The 15,961-nt window shown below is 36.3% G+C and overlaps 1 protein-coding gene across 1 annotated transcript in view; it reads right to left on the bottom strand.

Annotated features, from left to right (window-relative positions):
• Nucleotides 1-15,961, bottom strand: part of DMD (dystrophin) — a 1,988,221-nt gene that overhangs the window by 579,169 nt on the left and 1,393,091 nt on the right.

The raw sequence follows: 15,961 nt of genomic DNA, 5'->3' as shown, positions 1-15,961 counted from the left end.
ACCTGTTCTGCTCCCCAGTCTGTCTCTGGTGAATCCTCTCACCCCCCACACCTCTGTCCTACACCCCAGTTCTTATATGCATAAATAAAATAACTCTACAAAAATATTTGTACAATGGGCAGCACAAAGTGGTAGGTGAAAAAAAAATAGGACAGAAGGGAATCTCAGAGATGCAACTGATGAAGTTTGGATTTAATAGAGTGATCTTGCAGTCTGTTAATAGTAATTATCTGCTCCTAATCTTGATCCACTTAAACATAATATTCACCAGAAACATCTACTAGGACTTTCTCGGAAAGCTCACTGTTTTACAGGTCAATGTATAGCATATGTTATAACACTGTAACACTATCTAGCTGCTGTGCATTTCCTACATACATTTACTGTCCTGAGCACATTAGGTATATATTATCTATTAGCAACCCCTTATGCTAGGTACTCTAATTTTTTTTTATTTTTTTAAAATATTTTATTTTATATAATTATTACATCATTTTTCATCTTTGCACAATGTATGCATTTTCATTTTGGTTATATGCCCCATACAATTGCACCCCCCCCTTATTTTGACTCTAGTTCTTCCTCTCCTTGCCCCTCCCTAATCCCCCCCCAGCATGTCTCTGCTTAATAGTTGCTTGTTGATTTTGATTATTACTTTGCATTGATCAGTCTTTTCCCTGGTCCCTTATTTAGGTTTTCTAAATTCCTGCTATGAGTGAGACCATCTTATTTTTATAGACAAGCAAAATGAAGCACCCAGCGTTCACATAATCTACCCAAGGCCACAAAACTAACGTGGTGGAGGTGGACTAAAATGGCTCAGCATCTCCTTTCCCTGTTTTTCTCTGCAGCAGCTACAATGTCTAAAGCAGTTATATTTTTTTTCTTTTCTTTTATATATATCTGACATCATTTTTCTCAAGCAGTTATAATTTCTTAAGCAGCTACAATTTCCGAGCAGGTACAACGCAGCAGAAGCTTGGCAAGATGTTTTAAAAGCAACGACTGTACCTAGCTGGCAATTAAGTACATTTCTTCCTATGAGGAAGTAGGCTCTGAGATTAGTGACTTCCCAGGATAGCCACTGAGTTAGGTGTAGAGAAGCATCTGAATTCGGGTCTCCTGCCTCCTAAGTCTCCCCCTGTCTGATTGCCACAAGGTCAGCTACTCTGCCTCCTCTTCTCATTCTCAATGTTCACTTTACTGTGGCTGTGAGTGCACTTCTCAAGCGATCAACTCCATCAATACGTCACTGCAGTTATAAATGAGAGGGCAAAGCACTCTGTAAAAAACGATCAGGCGTGAAAAATCACGATTGCTTTGTTACTCATTTTTTTTCCAACTTGGTTTCCAAATAGACACTTCTTTTCTAATGCCCACATAATTGCAGTGTCATTGGTTGCTTTCTTCTTTTTTTTTTTTTTTAAATTGAGACAAAGAGATCTACATCGTTGTTGTATTTGTTTTCGGGATTAAGGGCTCGAAACTTTACAAATGAATGTTTCAAACTGTCACTTTAAACAGCAGAAATACATATTTCTGTGGTTAAAATGGAGGGACCACAGCATTTTCTCTCTACCCTACCTTTACTCCATATAATTCAACAAAAAATCCTGATAATCAAGCTGGTATTACAATTGTACTAAATAGGTTAATATTAAGTGTCCATGGCTATATTAGTTTTCTACAGCTGCTACAACAAAACTACTCCCAACTTAGTGGGTTAAAACAACATAAATTTATTATTTTAATAGTTCTGGAGGTCAGTAATCTGACCATGGGTATCAGGGGTTAAAAACAAGCTGTTGGCAGAGCTGAGGCTACTTTTGGAGTCTCTAGGGAAGAATTTATTTCCTTGCTTTTTCCATGTTCTAGAGGCTGCCTGCTCTCCCTGACTTCTGAGCCCGCCTCCATCTTCAAAGTCAGCAGCATAGCATCAAATGACTATTTCTTTTGCACTCTGCCTCCAATATCACATTGTCTTCTCTCATATAAGACCCTCTGTGATTTCCCTGGGCCCTCCAGGATAATCCATGAAAATCTCTTCAATCAAAATCCTTAACTTAGCCCCTCTGCAAAGCCCGTTTCATCCTGTCAGGGTTACACATGAACATTTTGGAGCACCATACTCAGTTCTATCACGATGGTTCTATAGTCATTTAACATTAACAGCATGTCAAACTGTGGCATGCTTCTTTGCACTGGTTCAGTGCTGAGTGAGTCAGTGACAAGGTTATAAAATCACACAACCTACGGCCTACATCAGGGCGAATCCCACTCTGCATGGCAGACCTGGTTTCACCAGAGGCCTCGGAGTTGGGAGAGGTGTATTGTTGTATCCTCTTCATTCTGCTACTGAACGTCCATTTGAATGTCCCTATTAAGAAGTAGAAACTGGAGCTCACAAAAATGTTCCATTAAATAAAATTAATGAACGGTGACTCCCTGAGGAAATCAGGGTGTTGCTGTTTTGTGACAAGTAGCTCTTCAGGAGTGAATCCTGGAAGGATTCCAGAATAAAGTCCTTATCTTTGGGGGAGGGACAGCCAGAAGGAAAGGAAGAAGCACTGTCTTCTGGGATACAGAAACTCCATCTTCCTCCTTAGCTCAGCTTTGCTCATCCAACTTCATTCTTCCTCTTCCAGACCCCCACACAAACATGAAGCCTCCTTTCCAGAGGTTTTTTTTTTTTCAGTTTTAAACTTCATCTTTTCAGTTTTAAACTTCATCTACTTTTTGACCTGTGTTCTTTGCAACGACTACTACCAAACATTTGAGGGCCTTTTTTTTTTTTTTTTTTGTTACCATGGAGAGGACAATTTTCTCATCAAGAAAAGGAGGTAGTGCAGAGGGAGAGAGAAAAACTACATAGGAAAATTGAGAGTTAGCCTCTGTGTCTTTTCAACAATATCCAATTAAATCTTTTCACTACCATACACAGAACAACAGGAACACAGTGGGTGGCAAATTTAGCTCAAGGATGTGAATGAATCAGAAGGCTCTATGATAATGTGTTGGGGGGTATGAGGGAAGTGGGGAGGCAGACCCTCGATTCTGAAACAGAGAACTAATGAACAATGATAACTGATAGATAATTACTAAGCAATTGTTTGAACAGACTCTGCTCTCTATCATTTTCAGGTAAATGACCTTCAGGATGGCAGTAGATGATTTTCTCTGAAATGATGAATTACAAATCTCTAGACAAGCAAAGGAGGTAGAGGGAGGAGACCTCTGAATTTCTCAATCATAAGTTTAAAAAAGGAAAATCTATAGGGACACAGAGCACAGAGAGAAGAGCAATTACCAATCCTCTTTTTTTTTTTTTTTTTTTTTTTCTTGTCTGCTCTCTTCTCTATATAAGGTGAAAACTTACTGGAAAAAAATTTCAAATATAGAATCACCTGGTGGTGAAACATCAGTGAGATTTTTAATTGTCTAGGATCTCACATCTCAAACTAGGGGAAAAAATGTCTTGCTGATTCATAGCTGTGCCAATATTAAGAAAGACCTGAAATAATATTAATGTTCCTGTTCTATTTCTCATTAGATGAATCATACATATGCTACATTCTTTCTGATCATTCAGAGCAAAAATGATGACATTTTGAAATGAAGATATTTCTCAAATTACAATAAATATCTCATCATATCTTTAGTAAAAGGATCCAGCATAAATTCTGTACATAAATTATATGCCGAAAGGCTGAGGACAAGAACAGTAACATAGTGAAAACTTAAATTTAAAATGGTGGTGGCGGTGATAACATTAAAAAAGAAAGTTTGGGGCCTCCCCTGGTGGCAGCAGTGCCGGTTCGATCCCCGGCCACCGGCGAGGGTCCCACATGGCGCCCTGCCGAGCCCACTGCTCCCCTCAGCAGTGTATTTCTTCAGTCTGCCTGTTCTGTTCCCTGCTCTGGTGAATTCTCTCACCCTCCCCCACTTCTGACAGTACCCCGGTGCTTGTATAAATAAATAAATCCTTAAAAAAAAAGAAAGTTTGGATGTAGCATCTTGATCAATAATTCCTATGATCTTCGTCCTTTCCCCATTCCACACTTCAGCTTTTTAAAACACAATGAAATGATTTTCTAGAAGATAATAATGAAACATTTCGGACATACCTGAAGGTATAAGGAATCTAAAGTTACAACTGAAGTCTATGACATGGCTGACCTAATTCACACACATGATGTGTCCGTGAAAAAGTGACATTATCGACACATATTAATTCCTTAACTTTTACACTGATACTTATTTTTTCAAACAACAATGTTATTCAGCATTAATTTTGACAAATAGTTTAGGAGTAACTTTTGTCTACCAGGGAGTTGTAATAAAGTTTGGGAGCATGAGAATAGCAAATAAGGATATTACACCACAGGCTTGACCCAAACGTGGAGAACCACGCTGCTCCAACCCAAGTCTACCTGCAATCTCATATGAAAGCAGAGAAAACTCACCATCAGCTGGTCTGACTGCAACAAACAATTCTCTAATTGACTCAATTTAACATACATACACATAGATGGGAAGTGAGCAAGAAAAGGAGAAAAGAGGAGAGGAAACAAAGAATGAAGAGACAGAGGGAGGGAGGGAGGGAGGGAGGGAGGGAGGGAGGGAGAGAGAGAGAGAGAGAGAGAGAGAGAGAGAGAGAGAGAGAGAGAGAGAGAGAGACACACGGTCAGGGAGGGAGGGACAGAGGAAAAGAAAGGACTGATTTATAGGACACTTGCTATTTCCTATTAGTTTCTTCTGCTTACCATTTCCAGTACCGGGGAGGGGGGGAAAGAAAATATATCACTACCCAAATTACAGACTCTTAAATGAACATATAAAAACTAAGATGATTTACATGGAAAGAAAACAATAAGCTCTTTTCACAGCATAAACTGAGGGTTTCAATAAGCAAAGTTGTGGGGAAAAGCCACATATCTTTTCAATCTCTCAGTTATTGCCAAATCTGTAAATCCCATGCCCCATTACACCCATACAAGCCAGGGAGATGTTCTCATATAATAGCATTTCATTCGTGATTGAATTGACACCAAATTGTTGTTTCTTCTTAATATATACAAAACATTTTTGATTTGGGGGCTTGGTGCTCTCTTTTGTTGTAGGACCACTAAAAATAATCAAATTTCTCTTATGAAAGACAAGTCTCACTTAAAATATTTATGACCATATATAAAAATCATGGCAATTATTCTTGTTGATTCAGAGTGGTTTTGTTTACTAGAGATGTTATTAAGGCTGAATACACTAAATCAAGGCAAACCTACAAATACATGTTTCAGTTGTCCATCATGTTTGCTACAAGGAAGAAGCACAGGATAAAGAAATTTGAACATGGAAATTATAAATCATTGGAGACTCTTGCTCTAATGCATGTTAAAATGTCCATGGTAAAAATTTAAAAAATGATATTAGAGTTATTCTAATACTTATTTTGGTTAAAACAATTTAGAGACATTCCTCATCTTTATAAGAACCAAGCATAAAAAATCTAGCAAACTCTGGAATGATATCCAAGACTTGATATCTTAACGATTCTGTATCTGCACATTGAATTCAAAGATTCTTGTTGCTAATCTATTTCCTGTTAGCATTTTCTGCTTACCATTTCCCAATAGTACCAGAAAAAAATATATATCTATATCACTCCTCAAATTACAAATTCTTAAATGACATATCCTGTACTTTGATTCCACAACATTCTCATGCCTGGCTTGAATGAACCTTTTATACACAGTGTGATAATAACAACTCTGTGAGGGTATAGAAATGTAACTAAGCCTTACGTATCATAGTAAGCTTTTGCAAGTGTTGTCTAGTAAAAATAGCCCAAAAGTCAGTCATGCTTAACAACATAAACTTAGAACAATTCAAAACATATGTAAACCACACACTTTAAGGATGTATAACTGGTTTAAAAATAATTGTTCCCTCTAAACCTCATATCCTTCCATTCAACAATATATGTGATTTTGTTCTTGGAGGTGACATTAAATTTCTCTTGTCAAACATGGTTTAATAATAAAATCTTCAAATATTTTGTTCCCTTTCTCTGTATTATTTCTGTCATTTGCTAATTTCTCAGTATTGCCTTGCCTTTAATCTTGAGGTACAAACTTGTACTATTACCTTTTTCCCACAGGTCAAACAATAACCAGGCCTAGTAATTTAGTTCAAAAAACCAACAGACTGGTATCTATGTAATTGTCTGATGAAGTGTGTGTTTGTGTGTGTGTTGAGGTTGAGAGAGAGAGAAAGAGAGAGAGAGAGAGAGAGAGAGAGAGAGAGAGAGAGAGGGAGAGGGAGAGGGAGAGAGAGGGGAGAATGGGACTGGGGATGGGGGACAGAGAATATGAAAAGAATATGAGTTGGATCATCAATGAAAATAAGAAATTAGCTTATAGAAATGCAAACCAAAGGAACAAAAGTAGGTCTTTGGTGAGACCACTTCCTCTTACCCTATCTGGACCATAAAAATATTCTCCTCGGGCCTCCCCGGGTGGCGCAGTGGTTGAGCGCTGGGTTGCGAAGCTGCCCACAGCCTCTACAGCATTGGTTCGACCCCTGGCTGCTGGGCGAGGGTCCCACATGGTGCGCAGAAGCTTCCTGCCACCCGCTGCTCCCCTCAGCAGTGTACTTCGACAGTCTGCCTGCTCTGCTCTCCCTTCTGACTCTTGTGAATTCTCTCACCCTCCCGCACTTCTGACTACACCCAGTGCTTGTATAAATAAACAAAATAAAATCTTTAAAAAAAAAATTCTCCTCTCAGACAGTTTTATTTTAGCTCTTTGTTGCCTTTCTACTCAAGAATCAGATTCCCAATGATTGCTTCCTTTGGTATACATTTTCACAGAATGGTTGAAGATTTTAAGCATGCCTATTTTAATGTATTATATTTCTTAAGCAAACTCATTTTCATCTCTCCTCTTTTTACTCCCCAGATAAGTCCTAAAGAGTAATTCTCAATATTGTTTCAATATATATTTTATATGTAGTTTGTACATATATATGCATGTATGTATATGTGTGAGATATATATGGTTTTCTCACAATAAAGTTGTGTTGGAATGCATATATTTATTAACAGCATCAGCTGGGGCAACTAACTGTCTCCTTTAGGAGATAAATATAATACTGGTTAGTTTGCACTATACTTGAACAGATCAGAAATATTAAATATGATGTGCATAGTATGCTGCCTGGCACATTCTTGTGGATAATACAGAGCAAGTATGATCACCCAGAAGTTTAAAACAGCTAATTATGTGATCCAACCTTTTGGGGCCAAAAGGAATTTGTTAAAAGTGATTTTCCAAAGCCATGTGTTGTATGTAAATAATGGTAGTTGGGCACCAAATCTGTTCCTTTAAGCATTCCATTCCAATTTTCAAAATCTACTTATTTTCCCTCTACTCTTAAAAGTATGTCTACTATACAATATTTTTATGGGAAAAGTGGATAAATCTAAATATTCAAAATTGGAATGCTTTTCATAATGATCATTTAAAATTTCTTTTGGGGGCCTCCCTGCTGGCGCAGGTAGTTGTCCTGAAGTTCATCTTTGTCCTGAAGTATACCCCTACAACTGTGCTGTCTAAAATACCTCTTGTAATAAAAGGTACTCGTCTCACTACACTCCAAGAGTTGCCTTCCAGTGCAGATACAAAATTCTCATCCATTAGGAAAATGCACATTTTATGAAGCACTTGGAAAATAAGTAAAGCACCTCTCTCTCTTTATCTTTAAATTTGTAGCATCAAATGGCAAGAGGCTTTGAAATACTACCCTTGCCCTTTTGATTGTAACTCAGATGTGAAAGTTTGATTTATTTATGCCGCAAAAATAGCCATTATGATTAATTGGTTTTTCAAGTGTCTATCATTTTTCACCAAGGATAATTGCTGTGATTAGCAAGAGAAACCTCCACAAATCTATTTAATCATCTAAAATTAATATCTGTTTTAAAGAGTGACTTTATTTGTTTACTTTGATGGATGATGTAAAATACCATTGCTATATTAGAGCAAAATAAAAATGTGAGAAATAACACAGAGGGAAAACAAATGAACTTCAGAGTGGAAATCTAACTACAAAGATCTTAAAATGTGCTTTTTAATCCTGATACCTATAATGTGACATAGAGTTTGGTACCCGTTTTGTAGAGGCTCATGGACATTGTGTAGCTTGCCAATAACATACCAAGCCAGGTTTCAGATGCCCGACTCTAGAAAACTTCATGCAATTTCTACAAATATGGAAAAAAACAGGAAAAATGCACATATAATTATTAAATTTCCTCTATATTTGAGGAGAGGCTGGTGTGCCCTAATTATAATAATTATGTTATTCACTATGATACTCAATTTTATGAGTAAAAATTGATATCTGGAGATGCCATAAAAAAGCAGACAAAGGAAAATGGAATAAGAAAAAAAAGGAATTAGGTAACAAAAAAAATATTGCCTATTTATTGGTGTTGAAAATCATTGATTTTACATGTCCTCTTTCCTTTCCAGTTTTTAAATTTCACAATTACTTATATAATAGTACCAAAGTATAAGAAAACATAATAAAATGAAAAGTGAACTATTTTTATAAGTCTGTTAGTCTGGTTACAAAGGAAATATATTTAGTTTAAATATTGTCTCCTCTGAGGAACCTGTGTTGATAAACTGTAAGTTCTCTTCAACATGGAGTATTTGTAACCTTCACAGGACCTCATTCTGCAGCAATTATGGCATTAAATTGGCAACTCCCATTCTTGCCACAATTATTGGTGAAAGTGTGTGTTCATAACTTACCTCCAAATTGGAGAGAAGCTCAAGCTTAGAACTTGTATTTGAGGGTCAAGAAAGGTATATTATTTTTCTGCTTTTATACAGTATGGTATGCAAAAATGAATTCTGCAGCTACTATGACAATGTTGAACAGTAAAGGTAAGCAATGAAACCAGAACCTTGAATATACTGTGCCTGATGCCCACTTGGTATTTCTGTTACATAAGCCAATAAAGACCCTTCTTTATTGAAATAGGTTTGAACTGGATTTTCTATTAGTTGCAATTGAAGACATTCTCATTTATGATCATTATGACCAGACTTATTCTAAAGGGACCTGTTACTAGCATTCATAGAATTTGCTTTACTATACCAAAATTGACTTTAATTTTTGCTTTCCTCACATAGACCACAAACTATCAATTCAAAACAAGGTTTTACAAGAAATAATTCATGTAACAAGTAATTCAGTCTATGAAGTACTGCTACTTGATTTTCTCTCTTTGCTTAAAAGTGACAAACAATATATCCAATTTGCACTGGAGAATCTTAGTTAACAGTCATCTGATATTATAATAATGGTGCTCTTTTTATTATTAAATATACTATAATTTAGGTAATAAATCATATAATAGACTAAAAGTTGAATTTAAAACCAGACCATTCTTCTCCATTGGTAAATACCATATGAGAGACAAATGCCCTTGAACTACCCCATAGTTTTGCAACCTCACAGACAGTAGGAACCAACACTATAGCTCTCATCCCATTTAGGAATCCTTAGCTTCCCTCTGCTGCATTCTTTCAAAATCTCTTAGCAAGCAACCTGCTAAGAATTGATAAATGGGGCTGCAAGATAACCTGATTGAGAAAGTAATTGTGTTTTGTCTTTAAAAATGAACAACAGGTATACTTCATTTTTCACTTTTAGTTGGTTAGTATGGCTGTGTCCCTGAAGTCTGGATTTCCTTGCCCTCCAAAGGTATTAAGAACTCTTTGTTTTTGTAAAAACTTGGATTTTAAAAAAAGGATCTAGAATCACTGAGACTCCAAGTAGAAAAAACGCAGAATTGTAATATCAACTAGGGAATTTCTTTTCTGCATATACATAAGCTTTAAAGGCTCTTGAAGGCTCTTGAAGAAAAGGGGTAACTCTGAAAAATGACCATGGCACTGGATTCCCTGACGAGCCTAGAAGAAAGACACTGAGCCAAATTTTATTTGATTTATACAAAAATAAAGACATATAACATTTCTTATGCTTTTGGAGTTGCGAAATCCAATTGGCTTTTATCTGCAAGGTTATAAAGGATTACTCTAGGATGTTTTCATGTCAACAGAGAATATTTGGCTTCAATGCTCAAAACCAAATAAATTCACTATCAAGTTAGAATTTAAGAATGTGGTGGTACGTTGGTTAGGAATTGATTCTCTAATAGAAAAACTATCACTTCCATCTGCATATATTTTGATGATGGTGAAAAAAATTGTAACTCAACTTTAAGGAATTCACAGATCAGTTATATATTCTATCCTTCAAAATAATCGTAGGCCATCTACTTTTAAAATATAAATGAAACTGAGAAAAAAGGCAGAAAAACAGGGGTTTTTACCTGAGAGTATACCTTAGAAAACAAAAACAAACATAATAGGAGATTATTTGAAATAAACAGGTGTGTGCTGAGATACCCAAAACAAAGAATACTCCCACAGAAGGTGGGTCAAGATGGTGGCATAAGAACACTCTGAACTTACCTCCTCCCATGGGGACACAAAATATACACCTACATAGAACAACATCTTCTAAAAATGAACTGAAAGTCTCCTCCACATCAAAGGACAAAAGGGTCATAAAATGGGTAGGAGAGGCAGAGACACAGTTTTGCCAAAACTCCATTCCTGGCATGGTGAACCATGGTGGTGAGAGAAATCACAAGCTCAGTTTTTCCCTGAGAAGTGAGTGGTTTGTGGCCCACATGGGGCACCCTGACTCAAAAGATCTGCAGCAGAGAGGGGTATCCTCCAAAAAAATCTAGATTTGAAAATAAATGGCATATGTCCCGGGGGAAGAATAGGCTTTAAGGAGGTGAGAAATTCTTTCCAAGGGTCTTACCCATAGATTCACCCTAGGCGGACATAAACAGAACATTATATACAAATGCAGTAGAATATACACGCTTCTCAAAAACATATGGAATATTCTCAAGGATAAATCATAGATTGAGACATACACTGTCAAATCATTATGTTGTACACTTGAAACTAAGAGAAAGTTGTATGTCAGTTATATTCAGTTATACTTCACTAAAAAAAATCTATCAAAAATCACAACTACTAGACTATCTGAAGAATCTTCTAAATGTAAGGGAATTTATATGTGTGCACATGTACATATTTAAAGAAAGAGATATAGTGCATTTATGTGCCTTAAATGATTACATAAGAATCTAACACAAAAGTTCAAAAACAAAAATGGTACAATTTGGAGGCTGCTGAGTAAAGGATATTTCTAAGTAATTTAAAACAAATTAGCTTTTACCTTGAAACCTAAGCTTTAAGAGTGTGTCCCCTGATTGTAAAAAATATTTATTTGAAGAGATGAAGGCCTGGAAAACATCTGTGGTTGCAATCTCTCAGCTTTACATAGAAAAAGTTCTTTTTTTTCAGTAATGAACATTTAAGAAATAATTGAGAGAGACTTTTATATCACCTAAGTCTATATAAGATCTTTTACATCAGAGTTTTTTTTTTTTTTTTAATGAAGTGCATTGTTTTATATCCTTGTTCATTTTTTGGACAGTACAGGATGACCCCCTTCAAGTCTGGTCACTGTAGTTCTCCCACCACCAAAGCACCCTGGTCCTCCTCCACAGCCCACAGTGTTTCCAATACCCCACTCCACCCCCACCCACCTCATTCTCACTCCTGGAACTCCTGGATGCTTTAGATCCATGGTTAGCTTTCAAAGGTTATTTTTAATGTTTGGCTTTGACCTCTTGTTTGGTTTCTCTATTTTCCACATATAAGAGACACCATCCGGTATTTATCTTTCTCCTGCTGGCTTATTTCACTTAGCATAATTCCCTCTAGTCCCATCCATATTCTTTGAAGGGGACAATTAGTATAATCAGAAGTACCAAGGGCACCTAATTATAGAGACAGGGGACTGTTGACATGACATGTAGGAACAGTTCTCTACGAACACTTTTGATTGCCCACACTTAAAAAATACATATATTGTGCAAAGTTAAAAAAAGATGTAAGAATTATAGAAAATAAAATATTTAAATAAAAAAGCATTCTGGATGGCACATACCAACACATATTTATTCAAGATGCTATATATGTAATGCCTGATGAGTATGCTATATATTTTAGAAAATATAGCATCCTGGAAATCTTAAGATGATATGAGAATAAATAAAATGTTTGGTGATTCTCATATATCTCCAAGGATTGCTGCTGCTGAACACTCAAAGGAAGAGACAAAGCTTTCTATATTTCGAACTATATTTCTATATATCACACTATAGTGTGATAGTGTGTGACTTTTGACTTTTAGACTTCATATAGGGAAATGCTAAAATGTTTCCACACATTTTACTGTGTTTAAATGCCTTTTAAAGCTTTCAGAGAGTCTAATAATTAATCAGCATTTTAAATATAACTATAAATGGCCATATGTAATATATAAATATATTTCTACAGACAACACTTGTTTTATAGACTGCTGTGCTGAATTCTTTCCCTCTGCTATTACTCTTGGAGAAAGTAGAGCTGCTTGGAAGTTGGAAAGTAACCCATCACACTGTGAGGGGGTGAAAGTTCTAATGACAATTTCCCAAATTACCGAAATGGTGCTAAGAGAAAAGATTTCTGAAAGATTACTTTGGTCAAAAACAAATGCAAATAGAAAAATCAAGTGACCCCCAGAGACAGTCCCACTTGATTAAGATAAGTTAGTCTTCCCTAAACTATGCTCCTCAAGATGTTCCATACAAATGATTTCCATGGAGAAAAGCCTGGCAAATGCTGAGCTAAAAAACATTTCCTGCAGGACTTTCAGGGACACACACGATGGGTCTCTATGATAGGTGAGGTCCATGCACATTTCACAGCTTGTTTGACTTTTTCACAAGGCACATCTTTCAACATTTGATGAATCTAGTGTTTCTCAGAACAGCTGGGGAAACAGGGAGATATTCTATCACCATGGAACATTAGCATATTCCCTAGTCAAAACCTTCACACTCATCATGTTCCACTATTTTTTTAAACATCATAAAATAGGCAACTGAGATTTTGAGAGGCAATAATGTTTTTTCTTCTTGAAGCATGGTGGTGAGGAAGAAAAAGGGAAAAGCCTAGGACCTTGGGCCTGGGGGTGCTGCTGCTGCAATGGAGGGCGTATAGGCCAGTCAAGACTGAGGCTTGAGTGAGGACCCTGAACAGGAGTTAAAAGATCTTATGAAATCAAGACAGATGAGGAAGAAAAAAAAAGATCTTTTAAACACATTTATATTACATGGGTTGGGTCCATGGTTATTTTCCTGTTTGACTACCATGTTAGAGCTGGTAATCTTTTTATTGCTTAGTCTGTATTTTTTCTTGAACTCTGTGGGTGTGCTTGGGTCTTAATAATTCAGAATATGAAAACAGATGACATAATACTATGTATATTGGTGCTAATGAACCCCTTCAGCATTAGTCAGGCTATTTAAGCTGTTATGAAAGTGACTGCTTTTTCTTCATGCAATTTAAAACATTTGGAGGCAAAAAGATAGAAATAAGTGGTATCAGTTTTCATTAATTTTATTTCCTTGATATCTGAAAAAAATGCAAACAGAGGGCCTCCCCTGGTGGCACAGCAGTTGAGCACTGGGTTGCGAGGCTGCCCGCAGCCTCTGCAGCGCCAGTTCGATCCCGGTCCCACAAAAAAATAATGCAAACAGAACATATGTACTATAGCTACTTAGAACAGCCAATAGTGCCTTCTGCAGTGAGGGAATTGTTCTATATCTGGTCTGTCCAATACTGTAGTCACTAGTGATTCAACAGCCACGTGGCTATTGAGCATTTGAGGTGTTGAGTGTGATTAAAGAACTGATATTTAAATTTCAATTTATTCAAATTTAAAGAGCCACATGTTGATAGTTGCTACTGTATTGGACAGTGTAGATTTAGAAAATTATAGACAGCACGTGTGGCTAATTATGAAGCTATTCCTCAAGTACTGAAGAGATACAATAGAAACAGTATAATTCCATTTCCCATTTACTATGCATTGTTTTCATTGGCCTTTGTCTAGCGTGACTGTGAAGTAGAATGATTGATATCGATGACTAAACATTAGTATAAGGGCTATTCTTTCACATTCATACCTCCATGACATTTCTGGGATGAGTGAATTAAGACGGGAAAACAATCGCATCACTTCAGCTAAGTAAACGCGACTAACATCTCAAGGAGGAACATATTTATTAAGACTGTCTTGCCAGGCATAGCTAGTTGCCTACTCAATAGCCACTGTTTCCTTCTTAAGTAAAAGAATTCAAATTTATTGAGAACAGCAGGATTTAGGATTAGGTCACCAGTTTCATTTTGAATTATAATAAAGAAATATATCTACACATTTAAAGTTCTCAGTCACCCCACAATCCCTTGAAGCTAAGTATGATCTTGTAACACATTTCTGCTAAGTGTGGTGGGGCTTCCAGAGAGTTTTTGTTTTCCTTGCAAACAGTAGTGATGCACCTAATGCATGTGTATATTCTCCCCAATTTCCTCTTTGCATTTACTAACTTACAGCTCTTGGGAGCTGTGCAGTCATCTTGAGACCATGGAAAGGAATGGAAGTGCATATTGGGGTTGGCTAATGAGGGGGTAAAGGAGTAGTTGGGAGACATGATTTTGTGGCTCCTGGAACACACAATTCTAAAATTCTTGCTACGTGAAAACAAATATAACTCCTGTCTGCATAAACCACTGGAGTAAGGATTTTGTCACATGCAGTCAAACACAATCCTAACAGTATCAATTGGCAAAAACCCCACTTAATTCCTAAAATTACCAGTCTAAAATTATAGCTGTCCAAATGTACCCCTAATGTAGACACACATGCTTATTCCCAATAAACACCTGAAACTTACATAATAAGACAATGCAGTAGCACTTAAATATAAGTAAAAAGTAAAATTGTAATTGTTTTTGCTTGCTGTGATAAATTTAATTCCCAGTAGGCTTTCATTTACCACTGACCAAAACCAGACATAAATCATGTTGCATTTAAAAGGTAAAACAAACATAAATATGCATATGATACTATAATAGATTGTTATGTACCAAATGCTAAGTAAAACTAGTCATCTATGAAAATAAAGTAAATCAACAATATTTATAAAACACCAGGTATGTTCTTAGCTGTGATAGCAACAGAATACTATGCCTATCTTTAAGGAATTTAAATTAATTTCAAGGGCTAAAATGTTAAAAAGTCAAACAACAATAAATGTTTTATAAGAGAAGTTCATGACAATAGGAGTGTCTGTATTGGAACACATACAGTTAATGAGTAAAATAATTGTGCAGTGAAATATTGATCAGAAAGACCAATAAAGATCAGATTTATCAAAACAAATTTCAGAGAGAAGCCAGCGATAGGTCTCAAAGGCTTCAATGCTCTGTTAAAACCAGTCAACACTACATTTGTTTTGTTTCATTTTTTTACATCATTTATCATTTTTGCACAATGTATGCATTTTCATCTTGGTTATAGTCCCCAGACAATTCCCACCCCCCTTGTTTTGAACCTACTCCCTCTTCTCTCCCACCCCCAGTAGTGTGTCTCTGGTTTATAGTTGCTTGTTGATTTGTAATCATTATAATCAACTTTCAGGGAGTGTGAAGGAACCCTAAGTCATTGATGTGGTTACTTCATAATTGGATTTGGCTAGAACTCACACCTTCAAATGGTTGCATGATTCTCATTTAAATTTTTTTTTCCAATGCTAAAAATAACACACATCCTCATTTTGATCTAGAGAACAATTTCACTGTACAATCTCATTACACAGAGCTTCTTGCCTGCTTGCATTCTCTCCAAATGTTCTGCTATTAGCTGCCCCCAATAACAGTGCTCTTCTAGTGCCTAACACCTATTATAAATCTTA

Source organism: Talpa occidentalis, unplaced genomic scaffold (genome assembly GCF_014898055.3).
Source record: "Talpa occidentalis isolate TD23 unplaced genomic scaffold, MPIMG_talOcc4v2.1 talOcc4.15, whole genome shotgun sequence".
Lineage (NCBI taxonomy): Eukaryota > Metazoa > Chordata > Mammalia > Eulipotyphla > Talpidae > Talpa > Talpa occidentalis.
This window is presented reverse-complemented; position numbering and strand designations above follow the sequence as displayed.